Below are 18,026 nucleotides of genomic sequence, written 5' to 3'. Positions count from 1 at the left end.
CGACAATGTACATAAACAAAGTACGCATTGTATTAACAATGTATGGACCGACACATTGATCCAATCCTTGGATCATTACCAGAAATCCAATTTGGTTTGCATTTTGTGCAAAAACCTTTGTTATGACACTCAATATACATATCAAATATGGCTTGAATCGGCCTATAACGTAATATAGCTCCCATATAAATCGATCTCCCGATTATACTTCTTGAGCCTTTAGGAAGCGTAATTTTTATCCGAATTGGCTGAAATTTGGAACAGTGGCCTTTTCTACGAATTTTGCCTTTTAGGGGCTCAAGAAGTAAAATAGGAAGATCAGTTTATATGGGAGCTGTATCAGGCTAAAGACCGTTTCAGACCATATTTAACACGTATGTTGGAGGTCGTGGGAGGAGCCGTTGTACAAAATTTCAGCTAAATCAGATAATAATTACACCCTCTTGAGGCTCAAGAAGTCAAGATCCCCGATCGGTTTATATGGCAGATATATCAGTTTATGGACCGATTTGAAACATATTTGGCACAATTGTTGGAAGTCAAAACAAAATACTTCGTGCAAAAATTCATTCAAATCGGATAAAAATTGCGCCCTCTAGAGGCTCAAGAAGTCAAAACCCAAGACCGGTTTATATGGCAGCTATATCAGGTTATTGGCCGATTTGAACCATACTTAGCACTGTTGTTGGAGGTCATAGCGGAACATGTCGTGTAAAAGTATATTCCAATTGGATAAGAATTGCGCCCTCTAGAGGCTCAAGAAGTCAAGATCCCAGATCGATTTATATGGCAGCTATATCAGGTTATGGACCGATTTGAACCTAACTTGGTACAGTTGTTGGAAGTCATATCGAAACACGTCTTGTAAAATTAAACTCCAATCGGATAAAAATTGCGCCCTCTAGAGGCTCAAGAAGTCAAGACCCAAGACCGGTTTATATGGCAGCTATGTCAGGTTAGGGAACGATTTGAACCATATTTGGCACAGTTGTTGGATATAATAACAAAACACGTCGTGCAAAATTTCATTCCAATCGGATAACAATTGCGCCCTCTAGAGGCTCAAGAAGTCAAAACCCAAGATCGGTTTATATGGCAGCCATATCAAAACATGGACCGATGTGGCCCATTAACAATCCCAACCGACCTACACTAATAACATGTATTTGTGCAAAACTTCAAGGAACTAGCGTTACTCCTTCGAAAGTTAGCGTGCTTTCGACAGACAGCCGGATGGTACCATTTGGTACTTTCTTTACAGATGGAGCTAGAGGTCTGAAAATTGGCGTGTATGTACAACTTGGAAATATATGAATAGTGACAAAACTATCTATTCAAAATTCGTGCATTTTGGTACCAAAATTAGTACCATTTTGTACTTTCTTTACAGCTAGAAGTCTGAAATTTGGCATTCGGGTACAATAAGGAAAAATATGATGGGTCACTATTACAATTCGTACATTTTGGTACAAATATTAGTACCATTTGGTACTTTCTACGCAGATTAAGCTAGAGGTCTGAAATTTGGTATGTACGTCAAACTTAGAAATATATTATGGGTGACTAAATGTTCTATTAAAAATTCGAACATTTTGGTACCATTTGATACCATATGTTCCAATGGAGCTAGAGGACTGAAATTCGGCGTGTAGGTACAACTAAGAAATATATGATGAGGGGCTAACTGATCTATTTACTTTTTACACTTTTTGGTACTTTCTTTACAGATGAAGCAAGAGGACTGAAGTTTGGCATGTAGGTACAACTAGGATATATATGATGTGTGACAAAATGATCTGTTCAAAATTCGTACATTTTGGTACCGAAATTGTTACCATTTGGTACTTTCTTTACAGATGGAGCTCTAAGTCTGAAATTTGGCATGTAGGTACAACTAGGAAATATATGATGGGTGACAAAATGATCCGTTCAAAATTTGTACATTTTGGTACCGAAATTGTTACCATTTGGTACTTTCTTTACAGATGGAGCTCTAAGTCTGAAATCTGGCACTCAGATACAACAAAGAAAAATATGACAGGTGACTATGATCTTTTTACAATTCGTACACTTTGGTACCGAAATTGTTACCTTTTGGTACTTTCTTTACAGATGGAGCTCTAGGTCTGAAATCTGGCACTCAGATACAACAAAGAAAAATATGACAGGTGACTATGATCTTTTTACAATTCGTACATTTTGGTATCGAAATTGGTACCATTTGGTACTTTCTGTGCAAATTAAGCTAGAGGTCTGAAATTTGGCATTCAGCTATAACTAAAAAAAAATATGAAAGGTGACTATGGTCTTTTTACAATTCCTACATTTAGGTACCAATATTAGTACCATTTTGGTACTTTCTGTGCAAATTAAGCTGGAGGTCTGAAATTTGGCATGTAGGTAAAACTTAGAAATATATGATCGACGACTAAATGATTTTTTCACCATTTGTACCATTTGGTACTTTCTTTACAGATGGAGCTAGAAGTCCAAAATTTGGCATGTAGATACAACTATGAAACAAATGATGGATGACTAAATTGTCTTTTCGTACATTTTGGTATCATTTTGTACTTTCAGCTCAGATGGAGCTTGAGGTCTGAAATTTATATCAGTATTTCTAATTTTCAATTCACCCAACTGTATTTGCTCAAATGCTGCACAGTGTAGCTCAATGCATACAAGACTATAAAATTTAATATACACAAATAATAAAATACTTAGGTGTTAAAATAATAATAAAAAGACACATAATCTACTTACATTATAAATAGCAAATATAACCGCAATTTCCATTAAATAGCACATTAAATTGGCTACCTTGTTAGCCTGTTTGTTGGTTCGTTGTTAAATGTTAAACGATTTTCCTTAGCAAAAAATGGTTTGATGCAGCAGCAGGTCTGGGCAGTCAAGCCGTGAAAGGTAGCGATGATAATCTTGATAATGACGATAATTTCCGACACCAAATGTTTGGTTAATTTTCCGGCCACCGAAATTTTTTATTTGATTTTGCACCGTATTGCCTCCCAACGAAGGCGTTACAAAAAAGGTAATTTAATATTATTTGAAAAAATTTAATTTTTCTCACGCTTTGTTAGCAAAGGAAACCATGCACTCAATTGACGTTCATAAATTCTCATTTTGTAATGGTTTTGTGTTATTATGAACAGAATTTGTTCAAATATTTTTGTTTTTAGTGGGTATGGCGAGAGTTGAGGTGCCCACAAGGTGGGGGTGTTTTAATTTAGGTTCACTTTTCTTTCCTGACTTGTTTTTTTTTTTGCTTTTATGGGGAATTTCGTTGTAGTCAGGCCATATTTATATCTTTATTTATGAATATTTAATTAAATATTTTCATTAAATTCGATATTTTTTTCTTTGGGTATTCATATAAATATGAAGTGCTTGTAAGTGATTCACAGGCAATTGAAATATTTTTCGATGATTTGTTCGTACATTCGTTTCGATTTTTGCCACACACTGCAATCTTGGTATTCTGTGGTCTCACACAAAGTAGTCTGCAAAAGTCTGGGAATTGTTTAGATGCAATCTTCGCCACTTAATAGAAATTAATTCATTTACTTTGTTTTCGATATTAAGGTTAATTTAAAACACTTTATTATGATTACAAATTCACCATGCCTGCAAGATATTGTTGGCTGTTTTCTGATTGCCTGGGTTAAGCTCGCATTAAGTACTTTTAACACCAATAACAGGTTGCCGTGGTTCTGGTGATTACTCGAGCTCTTACTTTGTGTGAAGGTATGTTGAGTTTGTCGGTAGAGATGTTGCGGCCTGAAAAGTGAAAATATGATTATTTGAGTTGTATTTTAATGTCATCCTGAAACTATTCTAGAGAAATCTATATCTATATCTAAAAACCATATACGACACGGATGTGGAAAAGCCTAACATAATTCACTATGTCAAATTTTTGTGAAATAGAATTTTAAATGCGCCCTTTATGGGCCAAAGACATTAAATCGAGAGATCGGTTTATATGGCAGCTATATCCAAATCTGGACCGATCTAAGCCAAATTAACAAGGATTGTCGAAGGGCCTAACACAACCCACTGCCCCAAATTTCATCGGACAATAAATGCGCCTTTTATGGGCCTAAGACCCTAAATCGGAGAATCGGTCTATAGCTATAGCTATATCCAAATCTGGACCGATCTGGGTCAAATTGACAAAGGATGTCGAAGGGCTCAACACAACTCACTGTCCCAAATTTTAGCAAAATCGGATAATAAATGTGGCTTTTATGTGCCTAAGAACCTAAATCGGAGGATCGGTCTATATGGCAGCTATATCCAAATCTGGACCGGTCTGAGCCAAAATGAAGAAGAATGTCGAAGGGCTCAACACAACTCACTGTCCCAAATTTCGGCGACATCGGACAAAAAATGCGACTTTTATGGATCCAAAACCTTAAATCGAGAGATCGGTCTATATGGCAGCTATATCCAAATCCGGACCGATGTGAGCCAAATTGACGAAGGATGTCGAAGGGCCTAAGGCAATTCACTGTCCCAAATTTCAGCAAAATCGGATATTAAATGTGGCTTTTATGGGAATAAGACCCTCAATCGGAGGATCGGTCTATATGGCAGCTATATCCAAATCTGGACCGGTCTGAGCCAAAATGAAGAAGAATGTCGAAGGGCTCAACACAACTCACTGTCCCAAATTTCGGCGACATCGGACAAAAAATGCGACTTTTATGGATCCAAAACCTTAAATCGAGAGATCGGTCTATATGGCAGCTATATCCAAATCCGGACCGATGTGAGCCAAATTGACGAAGGATGTCGAAGGGCCTAAGGCAATTCACTGTCCCAAATTTCAGCAAAATCGGATATTAAATGTGGCTTTTATGGGAATAAGACCCTCAATCGGAGGATCGGTCTATATGGCAGCTATATTCAAATCTGGACCGATCTGAAGCAAAATGAAGAAGAATGTCGAAGGGCGCAACACAACTCACTGTCCCAAATTTCGGCGACATCGGACAAAAAAATGCGACTTTTATGGATCCAAAACCTTAAATCGAGAGATCGATCTATATGGCAGCTATATCCAAATCTGGACCGATCTGAACCAAATTGACGAAGGATGTCGAAGCGTCTAACACAACTCACTGTCCCAATTTTCAGCAAAATCGGATAATAAATGTGGCTTTTATGGGAATAAGACCCTACATCTGAGAATCGGTCAAAAGGCAGCTATATCCAAATCCGGACCGATCTGAGGCAAATTGACGAAGGATACCGAGGAGCCTAACACAACTCACTGTCCCAAATTTTAGCAAAATCGGATAAGAAATGTGGCTTTTATGGGCCTAAGACCCTAAATCGTAGGATCGGTCTATATGGCAGCTATATCCAAATCTAGACCGATCTGGGTCAAATTGACGAAGGATGTCGAAGGGCCCAACACAACTCACTGTCTCAAATTTCAGCAAAATCGGATAATAAATGTGGGGGCTATATCAAGATATAGTCCGATATGGCCCATCTTCGAACTTAATCTGCTTATGGACAGAAAAAGAATCTGTGCAAAGTTTCAGCTTAATATCTCTATTTTTGAAGACTGTAGCGTGATTTCAACAGACAGTCGGACAGACGGACGGACATGTCTAGATCGTCTTAGATTTTTACGCTGATCAAGAATATATATACTTTATAGGGTCGGAAATGGATATTTCGATGTGTTGCAAACCGAATGACAAAATGAATATACCCCCATCCCTCGGTGGTTGGTATAAAAATGAGTTTCCGGTTTTGGAATAACCCTTTCCATATCACTTTGTAGAAGGTACTAAAGTTACATACTACAAAATATTAATCAATAACAAGTTAACGTTCATCATGTTCGTCCAGACAGAATCTTAAATAAACTTCAGCCTCAACGGTGTTTACAAGTTATCTGAACCGCACCTTCAAAGTTTGAGTTTAGTTCGAATGGGTAGCCCACCATTGTTTTTGCCTAACCAGCAAAACCTACACCGAGACACCTGCAAGAGCGCTTTTGGCAAATTTGGGGGCTTAAGCCGCGTATCATGCACTGGGTATATAACGGAGTTGCCAAACCTATAATACTTTGTGGTTTTATAGTCTGGTGGACGCCGCTCCAAAAGTCCACCCACAGTTCAATATTGAGCCGGATCCAAAAAATGGCATGTTTGTGCCTCACAGCCACACTGAGGACGATAACATCTGATGCACTGAAATTAATGCCTCTGGACATTGTAGGTAGACGAATTTTTGAGACCACTGCTGTGAGCCTAAGGAAACTTTCGCTTTGGTCATGTGCCCGATACGCTTTGATATAATGCCCGATTTTCCGGGCAATGTGGATTACACATTGCCTAAGCTATTTTTTGAAAAAAAGTATTATACCACTATTCCTGATTGAAAAGATTTGAACTACAATTTCCCTGGTAATATCCCGAATGGTTCCAAATCAGATAGCCAGGTGGGCATTCGGGTGTAAATTCCAAATTTTGCCCATGAACATTGCACTAAGGAACAGGGGCAAACTTCTCACATATCAATGAGGGCAGTCCGTTTCAAGTTTAAGCTAAATGATAAGGGGCGTCCTTTTTATAGTCGAGTCCGAACGGGGTGTCGAAGTGCAACACCTCTTTGGAGAGGTACATGGCATAGTACCTCTAAAATGTTGCCAGCATTAAGAGAGGAAAACCAACGTCGATATGTCCTTTTTTTTAAGGTCTCGCCAGGATTCGAACCCAGGCTTTCAGCGTCATAGGCGGACATGCTAGCCTCTGCGCTACGTTGGCCTCCGAGTTTCGGGTGTACTCTGAGGAAATAGGACTGACCATACCTAGAAGTTTACCCGGCCACTGTAGTGTGTTTCAAGCGGGGATCCTTGCTTTTAAAGTAGTAATAGAATGGCTAAAATGTAATGTCATACGAAGATTGTAATGAATATCATCTGACACAGCCACGAAGATATTAAATCTTTGGGCAACATATTTCTAAATTCTAAAACCCTCCTCGAGTGTCGCAGTTCTATCAACAAGATGGGGAACAATTTTAAATTCACCTGATCTGGGTTCCGAGCCACAGTTATATCGCAGGGAATTATAGAGAGGACGAGCTTGTTAGACTAGAAACTGCCTCACACATTTGACTAGACTTGTCAGCGAAGTAGACGATGCACATTGCCTTACGGCTTCTTCAGGCACATTTTTATACACACCACCATAGAATGGGGGTACAGTAGTGTAACACCTCGAAATATTGATCTAGGACCCCATCTTAGATATAAAATCTTAATTGTGTGTGTTTGTTTGTTCCGTATAGACTCAAAAATGGCTGAACCTTGAATTTTTCAAGATATCGAGAGGGGGTGGACCGTCCCCCTTACAACAAAATTACTACCCAAAAATAAAAGCGGATGGATCGGGACAATATGGGATTCAAATGAAAGATATACAAGAGTAGAAGACGGCAGAAAAGATTTTCTCGAAATTTTCGCTACATAATTTTTCGGTATCGGAAGGTGGACGGACCCTCCCCCTTATGCCAAAAACACAACCCGAAATCAAAAGTGAACCGATCGGGGCAATATAGGCATCAAATGAAAGGTATTGGAGAGTAGTTTACGAATATGGTATTAAAATTTGAGTACGGGCCGCCCCAACCCCAAAACTCCCCCAAACAGACATATTGGACGTTCATTTCAATATGGGGCTCAAATGAAAGTTATTCGGGAGTAGATTTCGAATCTGGCATACAAAATCAGATCGAAGTATTGGGGGTCACGCCACTCCTCAAAAACGCCATTAGACCCATTATGACTATATGATACTTGACTGAACCGATTTTCTTAAAATTTTCATAGATTGTGTACGTTTGTCTGGAAGGAAACATAGGCTATATAATTTTTAGATATCGGGTGAAAGCGGACCCTCCCCCTAACCCCAAACACGCCACCCATGTCCGAAAGTGATCCGGTGGGCACAATAAGGATCTGATAGGCACAATAATCAAATGAACGGTATTGGAGACCAGATAACGAATATGGTATTAAAATTTGGGCCCAAGTACCCAGCGGGCCTCCCCCCCCAACCCCAAAACTCCTCTAAACAGATATATTCGTTCATGTCAATATGGGATTCAAATGAAAAGTTTTAGGCAGTAGATTACAATTATGGCATAAAACATTAGGTCCAAGTAATGGGAGGTCGCCCACCCACAAATACCCAAATGGACATATTAGCCTACCATTGCTATATGGGACTCAAATGAAAGGTATTAGGGAGTAGATTACGAATACGACATTACAATTTGCGTTCAAGTCTAGGTGGCGCTTTTCTTCCTAAAGATACGTCAAATGGGATATTTGACCCATTATGACAGTATGGGACTCAAATGAAAGGTATTTTTTAAGAGCCACGTGTTTTGGGTACGCCCTAAAGCACCCCCTTGACTGAACTTCATTTCCGTTGGTAATAAAGAACAAATTTGATATCTATTTTCAGTGCAAAGTGCCGGTGGCCTCTCCAACCCCAAAACACCCTCCAAATGGTTCATATTTATCGGCCAAGGCAATATGCGGCTCAAATTAAAGGGATTTGGAAGTGGAGCACGAATTTTATATCCATATTTGAGTCAAAATGTCTCAGATGTAGAATGCTTGACAACATTACCCTAAGGAAGAACATTACCACCAGCAACCGAGAAATGTCAAATTCCCACACATTAATGAGTGTTTTCCGATTCAAGTTTAAACTCAATAAGGGACTTTTTTTATGGCCGAGTCTGAACGGCGTGCGACACCTTTTTGGGGAAAATTGTTTAAATGACCATGCATGGCATTCTACCTCGCAAATGTCGCTAACATTAAGAGGGCATAAATACCGCATTGTTCGATGTTCTCGCCAGGAATCGAACGCATTCAGCGTCATACGAATGCGATATCCGCATTCAGGGCCCGGTTCGGCAAGTACTATACTAACTTTTAATTGTCGTGATAATTTAAGTTGATCTAGCCATGTCCGTCCGTCTGTCTGTTGAAAGCACGCTAACTTTCGTAAGAGTAAAGCCAGCCGTTTGAAATTTTGTACAAATACTTCTTATTAGTGTAGGTCGGTTAGGATTGTAAATGGGCCACATCGGCCTATGTTTTGATATAGCTGCCACATTGACCGATCAAGGATCTTGACTCTTGAGCCTCTGGAGGGCGCAATTCTTATTCGATTTGGCAGAAATTTTTCACGAGATATTTTGTTATGATTTCCAACAACTGTGCCATGTATGGTTGATATATGTCCATAACCTAATACAGCTGTCATATAAACCGATCAGGGGTCTTGACTTCTTGAGACCCTAAAGTGCGCAATTCCTATCCGATTTGGCTAAAATTTTGCATGCAGTGTTTTGTTATGACTTCCAGTTACTGTGCTAGGTATGGTTCAAATCGGTCAATATCCTGATACAGCTGTCATATAAACCGATACGGGGTCTTGACTTCTTGAGCCTCTAGAGAGTGCAATTATTATCCGATCTCGTGACTCTCGACATTAATGGTAAATTTCATGGACATCGGCTCAGATTTAGATATAGCTCTCATATATATATCGCACGATTTTTACTCCTAGAGCCACTGCCAGCGCATTTATGGGCCAATCTTCCCAAAACTTCGTACAACGCTTTCTTTGACGACTGTGACAGTATCTGAGAAGTTTGCTCGAAATCGGTTCAGATTTGGATATAGCTCCCATATATATGTTCGTCCGATTTGCAGTAATATTGCAATAAAATGGTCTTTTGTTAATCGATTCTCTTGAAATTTGGCTGGAAGGATTTTCTCTTGACTCTCGATATTACTGGAGAATTTCATAGAAATCGGCTTAGATTTAGATATAGCTGTCATATATATATATCCCCAGATTTTCACCCCAAGAGCCGCTGCAAGCGCATTATTTGACCAATCTTGGCAAAATTTTGCACCACACATTCCTCGACGACTACCACATTATCTGAGAAGTTTGTTTGAAATCGGTTCAGAATTAGATATAGCTCCCATATATATGTTTGTCAGATTTTGGATAATTTGCACAAATGTCGTCATTTGTCAACCTTAGTTATTACAGTTTGAACAGATTTGCTCACCGAGGTCCGTTAAAATTGGTTCAGAATTGCATATAGCTGCCACATTGTACTCATAGGGTAGGTGTAAGGTATTATGCAGTCGGCACCGCCCGACTTTTGCCCTTCCTTACTGGTTTTGTTTATCTTTTTTCTAGTGTTTATTGTGTATATAAGGTATGAGACGAAATATTTGTGTGTTCTCTATTTCTCTACAAATACCCGTATATCAATAACAAGAAAATGCAGAAAAATGTTGCTGCTTTGCTTCACCCATGACTGCTCGTTTTGTAAGAAAGCACTTGAAAAACAAATTTAAATATTCTTTCGAGTAGACCAACATAATAGTGACAGGAAAAAAAGGACACTACATCCCCATGGAGACAGGGTCACCATTGCAATGCCATTATCCAGCAGGGTCTCGCACGAGTCGTCGCCAGCCGTGCTTCATTTTGCTTCTTTATTTTTCAGCAAATATTTATATTTTTTAGCCAAGTATACATGTGTGCACAAGTTTCGAGTGTTGTTTGTGTTTTTTGTTGCTCGTCTTGTTGTCAATTTCGTTTTTAACCCCAAAGATAGGAGAACTACTCGTGCCTAAGACGCGTGCTGCGGACAACAACGATGCAAGCAAATAACCAGTCAACAGGTATCCAAGTCTCTAAGCTTTCAAGTATAGGGGTATCCAAGTGTATCCATGGCAAATCTGTTGATTTATGTGTTTTTTTGCCTCTTGCAGCAGCCACAGCATCAACAGCCAAGAGTCGCTGTGGCAGTAGCGCGCGTGTTTTTATGGGCGAATATTAAATGTTATTGTTTTTTTTTTTTACTGTATTTCTTGTATTTTGGGCTTATTGCTGTTGTTGCCATTATGTTTAAATTCACTTGAAATATTTTAATTAACTTTAGTTTAAGACCGCCATCAAGCAGCCAAGCGACCAATGAGCGGACCGACAGACAAACGGACAACGGACACACCAACCAATGTACCGACACCGACATAAATCTTAATTTTTCAACAAAAACGCGAGGTGATGTGAAAATATTTTCGAAACCAGCCGGAGACATAAAAAGCATGGGAGTATTGTAGCGGGAATGCGGTTGGAAGAAACCGCAATAAATGTGTGTTGGGTGTTTTCGTTATGGAGTAGGAGGATGCAAGGTCAGATGAATTATGAGGGAGGTTCCATTGGAAGCCGGATTAATTCCATATTTAGTAAGATGTCAGATTCATAGAATGGATTATGAAATGAACGAATGGTGTCAATAAGGGAAAAAGGTCACGGAAACCGCTTTGCATTGAAATTGCTGTCCAATCTGGAAATTAGTAGGGGGAAGGATAGCGGAATGACAATCGTATCAAAAGACTTGACGGAGTACAAAAATGAAAGATGAAAGCATGAGAGGGGAGTGGATAAAAATCCTATACAGGATGTAGGGAAGCGAAATAAGAAAATATACCGACCTTCATTACTAGGAACAGGCAGGATGTAATAGATAATACCTTTGTATGGGAGGATATAAGCGAAAGGATATGCGATTGGGAAGTGTTGGATGACCACAGCTTCTCTGATCATCGTTTTTACTTTCAGCCTTGTAGAGGATGTTGCAGAAATGGTCCTTCGCCTCAACAGAAAAAAGGCGGATTGAGACAAAATTCGACACACATTGTGAATGACTATCTCTTCTAGGCCAAACCAGTAAAGAAAGGCTAAAGTCGGGCGTAGCCGACTATATAATACCCTACAACTACGCTACAAATTTCAATTCGGGCAATATATATAGCAAAATTCGATACACATTATGAATGACTATCTTTTCTAGGCCAAACCAGTAAAGAAAGGCTAAAGTCGGGCGGAGCCGGCTATATATTGGGTTGCCCAAAAAGTAATTGCGGATTTTTCATATAGTCGGCGTTGACAAATTTTTTCACAGCTTGTGACTCTGTAATTGCATTCTTTCTTCTGTCAGTTATCAGCTGTTACAGTATATTTGATTAAAGTTCATTCTAAGTTTTATTAAAAATGCATTTACTTTCTTTTAAAAAATCCGCAATTACTTTTTGGGCAACCCAATAATACCCTACACCTACCCTACAAATTTAAATTCGGACAATCAATATATGTACTAGTCGAACCGGGCCCGCTTCGCTGCGCTTTCTTTAACTTTCTAATATCCTTTAAGAGTGAGGACACTTCGCCCTGAATGTGTATAACGAATTCGTACCACTGTAGTCTGTCTGCTACTCCTTCTACCAAAGAATTAAACATCAAACCGATGGCCTTGGTGCAGACACATCCTCCTGCAGAGACAAAGAAGGAAATCTGGTAACTGACACAGATAACATGGTGAGGATATGGAAAGAACATTTTACCCAATTGCTAGTGTCCGATGTTGGTGGCGAAGAGGTACCGCAAGACCAATCCCTGATGATGGTATAGAATGTTTACCTCCTACTCAGAATGAGGTCCAAGTAGCAGTGACCCTACCAAAAAAAAAACAACAAGGCAGCAGCAGCCGACGGGTTACCCGCTGAACTATTTCAAACCGGTGGCGATACGCTGATAAGGCGTGTCATGCGTTTCGGTTACGGCGATGCCTAGGTAGATAAAGTTACTGACTGTCTCGCGTTGGAAGGTTGCGAACGTTCAGCGCATCCCCAAGAAATGTGGGGCGAAGAACCCTACGAATTACCAGCTAATTGCGATATGCTCCGCTCTCTCCATGGTCATGTAGAGTATGGTTAACCATCATCTTGTCAGATACTTAGATTCCAATGGCCTTCTTAGCGGCAGATAGTAGGGGTTCTGCAGAAATCGCTCTACGGGAGACTTAATGGCATTTTTATCGGAACGATGGAGTCGCTCTATCCACCAATTTGGTGAGAGTAAGGTTGTGGCTCTGGATATCTCCAAGGCATTTGATGGGGTCTGACACGGTGCACTTTTATCAAAGCTTGTCGCTTTTGGTGTCGGTAATAACTTTGTTCGATTTATATCGAGCTATTGCAGAGATCGCATCATTCGAGTTGTTGTAGATGGGTTCTCATCAGATGAGTATACATAGACCGCAGGTGTGCCACAAGGCTCTGTCGTTTCCCCTTCCCTTTTTCTTATTTTCATTGACGATCTATTGGGTCAGACTTCGAATCCAATCTACTCATTTGCCGATGACAGTAGTCGGTGTCATTCATATTCACATTCAACCATAGGCCCAGTCCTCAAGAAATTGTCGACAGGAGGCGCATTATGGATGAGACGCTCTCCCAGGATTTGTTGGCCATTTCCGAGTGGGGTAGAATGAATAGAGTAGACTTTAAAGCACTGAAGACGCAGTGCTGTTTCTTGTCTCACAAGCGATTCACTGACCCACTTCAATCGTCGATATCTATCGACGGTATAGATATTCAGCAGTCAGATTCTCTTGATGTTCTGGGCATGAAGATAGAACACGTAATCGAAGTGTCGTAAAAACCATTGAAGTGTTTGGGCTTTCTTAAGCAGTGCAAGAAATATTTCACCTGTTCTGATCTTCTCAATATCTATACTACCTACATCAGGCCGAGAATGGAATATAACTCTCATATATGGGCAGGAGCTCCAAAATCATCCTTGCAGCTACTTGACGGGGTTCAAGGGAGAGCGATGGTGTTGATTGGGGACAGTAGGGTATTCAACTCTATTGCTTCCCTTGAACATCGTCGGAATGTGGATTGCGTTGTATTGCTCTATCGCAATTTTCATGGCGTGTGTTCCAGGGATATTCGCCTTCTTTTCCCTGATGTTAGGATGTTCACCAGGAATACAAGACTTGCCAGGAACTCACACCCGATTGGCCAGTCGACCGGACCATGCATTACAGAGAAAATCTAATTTTCGCCCGAATCATTCGTATGTGAAATCGACTTCCGGCTAATGTCTTTCCCACCGACATTGACGTTCAGAAATTTAAGACTAATATCAATAAACACTACTCCCTCTTCCCCCCTCCAACCCTTAACTTTCCTAGTTGCCAAAGCTGGGCAATGACATAGGAAATGCTCGAACTTATTATCATTCTTCCCACATGCCCTACACATGCTATCACTTGCCGCAACCATTTTGCACAAGCGAACTCGTAGTCCTATGTGTTCTGTTATGATAACAACAGCTATACTGACCTCCTTCTTACTTCCTTTCAGTAATAGCATCGTCCTCTCACGATCTGGATCCCCCCATAGGATTTTCGCCGTCCTACCAACAGTTTCGTTGTTCCACAATGTTGCATCCGCATTCGTCGCCCACTGCCTAAACTCGGACTGCGTCGACCCGAAAGGCTTCGGGTTAACCAAGTTTATTGATGGCAGTCCTCTGGCCTTCACCGACAAATCGTCAGCCCTTTCATTCCCCCATACTTCGTTATGGCCCGGCACCGAAACGATGCGGATTTTGCCATCCTCAGAGAAGTCGTTAATCTCCTTTTTACACTGCAAGATTGTTAGTGACCTTATCGTCCTGGTTGTTATTGTCCTTATGGTCATCTTACTGTCCGTAGTGTCCGTTCACACTCGACGTTCTCGCGTTAGCACCACACCACTTCACGCATTCCATGATCACCCGGATCTCCGCCTGCAGCACCGTATTATGGTCAGGCAGTCTAAAAGAGATCTCAGTCCTTGGGTTATCAGTGTCGACCCCCAGGCCCACTCTGTCCTCTAACTTTGATCCATTCGTGTAACATGATGTGCAAGATGGAAATACTAGGGTATCGTCAATTCAAGCCTGTGCCTCTGGCTGAAGTGCCTCGCACCCCACCTCAGGTGTCCTCTCAGTTATCCGATCGGAAACCTCTTCCCTTCTTTCCAGGTTTCCTAACGTCACCTCGAGTATACCGCCATGATATGAGCTGCTCCTTTCCTCAATCCCGACGCCCATCACCTTAAGTCTCATAGCCGCAGTGGTTGCCTCACACTTAATCTGTATGTCAATACGTCGGATATCCAGAATAGTCTCCAGTGCCCCAGTGGGCGTGGACCTCATCACTCTGCCTATGCCAAGACAACATGTTCTCTGAACCAGTTGTATGTCGCACTTTTTCTTCACCAAACTACTGAGGCGTTAGAAAGTATTGGCCTAATCACGCTCCTGTAGAGCTAGTGGATTCAGCTAGGATTCAGGTCCATTTCGAGTCTACGGCCCGTCTAGATTGTGCTCAAAATCTGTGAATCTTCTCGGTACGCTCCTGAATGTCGACAGGGTCGAATACGTTGCAGTGATCTTGGACAGGAAACTGAATTGGAATTGTCACATTCAGGAGCGTACCGAGAAGATTCACAGATTTTGGGCACTATGTAGATGGGCCGTATGCTCGAAATGGGGCCTGAATCCGAGGATAGTCCACTAGCTCTACAGGAGCCTGATTAGGCCAATACTTTCTTACGCCTCAGTAGTTTGGTGGAGAAAAAAAGACCCCTGGGTCTAGCCCAGTCATATGCAAAACTCTTTTGACCCTTCTGCATAGCTGGTTCGTAACCTTACCCCTAAGAAGTATTATAGCATTGTCTGAATAGCAGACGGGTTCAAATCCCTCCTCAGTCAGCATCCGTAATAGGTTATTTATGGTGGTCATCCAAAGGAGTGGAGATAAAATGCCCACCCTGCGGCTTGGCCTGTGCCATTTCCTCCATGGTTCATTCAGTCTCTAAGGACCCGGTCCACCCGGTACTGGTCGAAGGATTGGATCAATGTGTCGGTCCGCACATTGTTAAACGTCCCCTCGATGTCAATGCAAACCGCCAATTGAATCGCCTTGGCATCGAAGGATTCTTCTATTTTATGCGCAACCTCGTACAGGGCAGACTCCACCGACCTTTCCTTGAAATAGGTATGCTGTTTGTGTATTTGAGCTTATGGGTCTGCAGGCCTTTGGTGTCGCATAACTTGCCTTGCCAGGCTTAGGTATAAATACCACCCTTGCCACCTGCCAGGCTTGCGAAGTACATGCAAGTTCTAGGCACGATGTGAAAATAGTGACCAGATGAGGCGCCAGATAGTCAGCCTCCTTTTGTAGTAACGCCGGAAATATTCCGGCTCATATTAATAACTTGCTTACTAGAAGATGCATTGGCTTGGGCTTGGGATCTGTAGGTCAAAAAAGTGAGTCAGCGGAGGAAACCCTCAAGGAGGAGTACTGTCTGCTCCTTCTGGAAGAAAAATTTATAAAAGATGACGTGTCTATTGCAGTAAGGAGAAAGTTTCCCAGAACTATTAGAGATATTTGCCAGGAAGATCTACGACCGCCAGGGAAATGGGTTACCGAAAGTGGTCTAGCCGTAAATCCGTGAAAGACAGAAATAGTTCTTTTCACCAGTAGATACAAGATACCTACAATGGCACCTGTCTCCTTGGGAGGAGTGAATGGTATATTTACTGAAAGCGCAAAATGTTTAGATTTAGATGCAACAATTTTTTTTATACCCTCCACCATAGGATGGGGGGGTATATTAATTTCGTCATTCTGTTTGTAACTACTCGAAATATTCGTCTGATACCCCATAAAGTATATATATTCTTGATCGTCGTGACATTTTATGTCGATCTAACCATGTCCGTCCGTCCGTACGTCCATCTGTCTGTCTGTCGAAAGCACGCTAACTTCCGAAGGAGTACAGCTAGCCGCTTGAAATTTTGCACAAATACTTCTTACTAGTGTAGGTCGGTTGGTATTGTAAATGGGCCATATCGGTCCATGTTTTGATATAGCTGCCATATAAACCGATCTTGGGTCTTGACTTCTTGAGCCTCTAGAGTGCGCAATTCTTATCCGATTTGAATGAAATTTTGCACGACGTGTTTTGTTATTATATCCAACAACTGTGTCAAGTATGGTTCAAATCGGTTCATAACCTGATATAGCTGTCATATAAACCGATCTTGGGTCTTGACTTCTTGAGCCTCTAGAGGGCGCAATTCTTATCCGATTTGAATGAATTTTGGCACGACGTGTTTTGTTATGATATCCAGCAATTGTGCCAAGAATGGTTTAAATCGGTCCATAAACTGATATAGCTACCATATAAACCGATCTTGGGTCTTGACTTCTTGAGCCTCTAGAGTGCGCAATTCTTATCCGATTGAAATCAAATTCTGCACGACGTGTTTTGTTACGATATCCAACAACTGTGCCAAGTATGGTTCAAATCGGTCCATAAGCTGATATAGCTGCCATCTAAACCGATCTTGGGTCTTGACTTCTTGAGCCTCTAGAGTGCGCAATTCTTATACGATTAGAATGAAATTTCGCACGACGTGTTTTGTCATGATATCCAACAACTATGCCAAGTATGGTTCAAATCGCTCCATAACCTGATATAGCTGTCATATAAACCGATCTTGGGTCTTGACTTCTTGAGCCTCTAGAGAGCGCAATTCTTATCCGATTTGAATGAATTTTGGCACGACGTGTTTAGTTATGATATCCAACAACTGTCCCAAGTATGGTTCAAATCGGTTCATAACCTGATATAGCTGTCATATAAACCGATCTGGGATCTTGACTTCTTGAGCCTGTAGAGGTCGCAATTATTATCCAATTTGCCTAAAATTTTGTACGATGGATTCTCTCATGACCATCAACATACGTATATATTATGGTCTGAATCGGTCTATAGCCCGATACAGCTCCCATATAAATCGATCTCTCGATTTTATTTCTTGAGCCCCCAAAGGGCGCAATTCTTATTCGTATTGGCTGACATTTTACACAGGTCTCCAACATATAATTTAATTGTGGTCCAAACCGGATCATATCTTGATATCGCTCTAATAGCAGAGAAAATCTTTTCTTATATCCTGTTTTGCCTAAGAAGAGATGCCGGGAAAAGAACTCGACAAATGCGATCCATGGCCCGGCCGAACTTAGCACGCTTT

The 18,026-nt window shown here is 41.0% G+C and overlaps 1 long non-coding RNA gene across 1 annotated transcript in view; it reads right to left on the bottom strand.

The window, feature by feature from the left end:
• LOC106089471 (uncharacterized) overlaps positions 1 to 18,026 on the bottom strand; it is an 88,521-nt gene that overhangs the window by 38,502 nt on the left and 31,993 nt on the right. The window contains exon 2 of the long non-coding RNA XR_001221617.2: positions 2,764 to 3,795. This is a non-coding gene — a long non-coding RNA (uncharacterized LOC106089471). The remainder of the gene's footprint in view (positions 1 to 2,763; positions 3,796 to 18,026) is intronic.

The sequence above is a fragment of the Stomoxys calcitrans genome, chromosome 2, assembly GCF_963082655.1.
Source record: "Stomoxys calcitrans chromosome 2, idStoCalc2.1, whole genome shotgun sequence".
Classification (NCBI taxonomy): domain Eukaryota; kingdom Metazoa; phylum Arthropoda; class Insecta; order Diptera; family Muscidae; genus Stomoxys; species Stomoxys calcitrans.
Note: the sequence above shows the minus strand (reverse complement) of the source record. Positions and strands in the feature narration are given on the sequence as shown.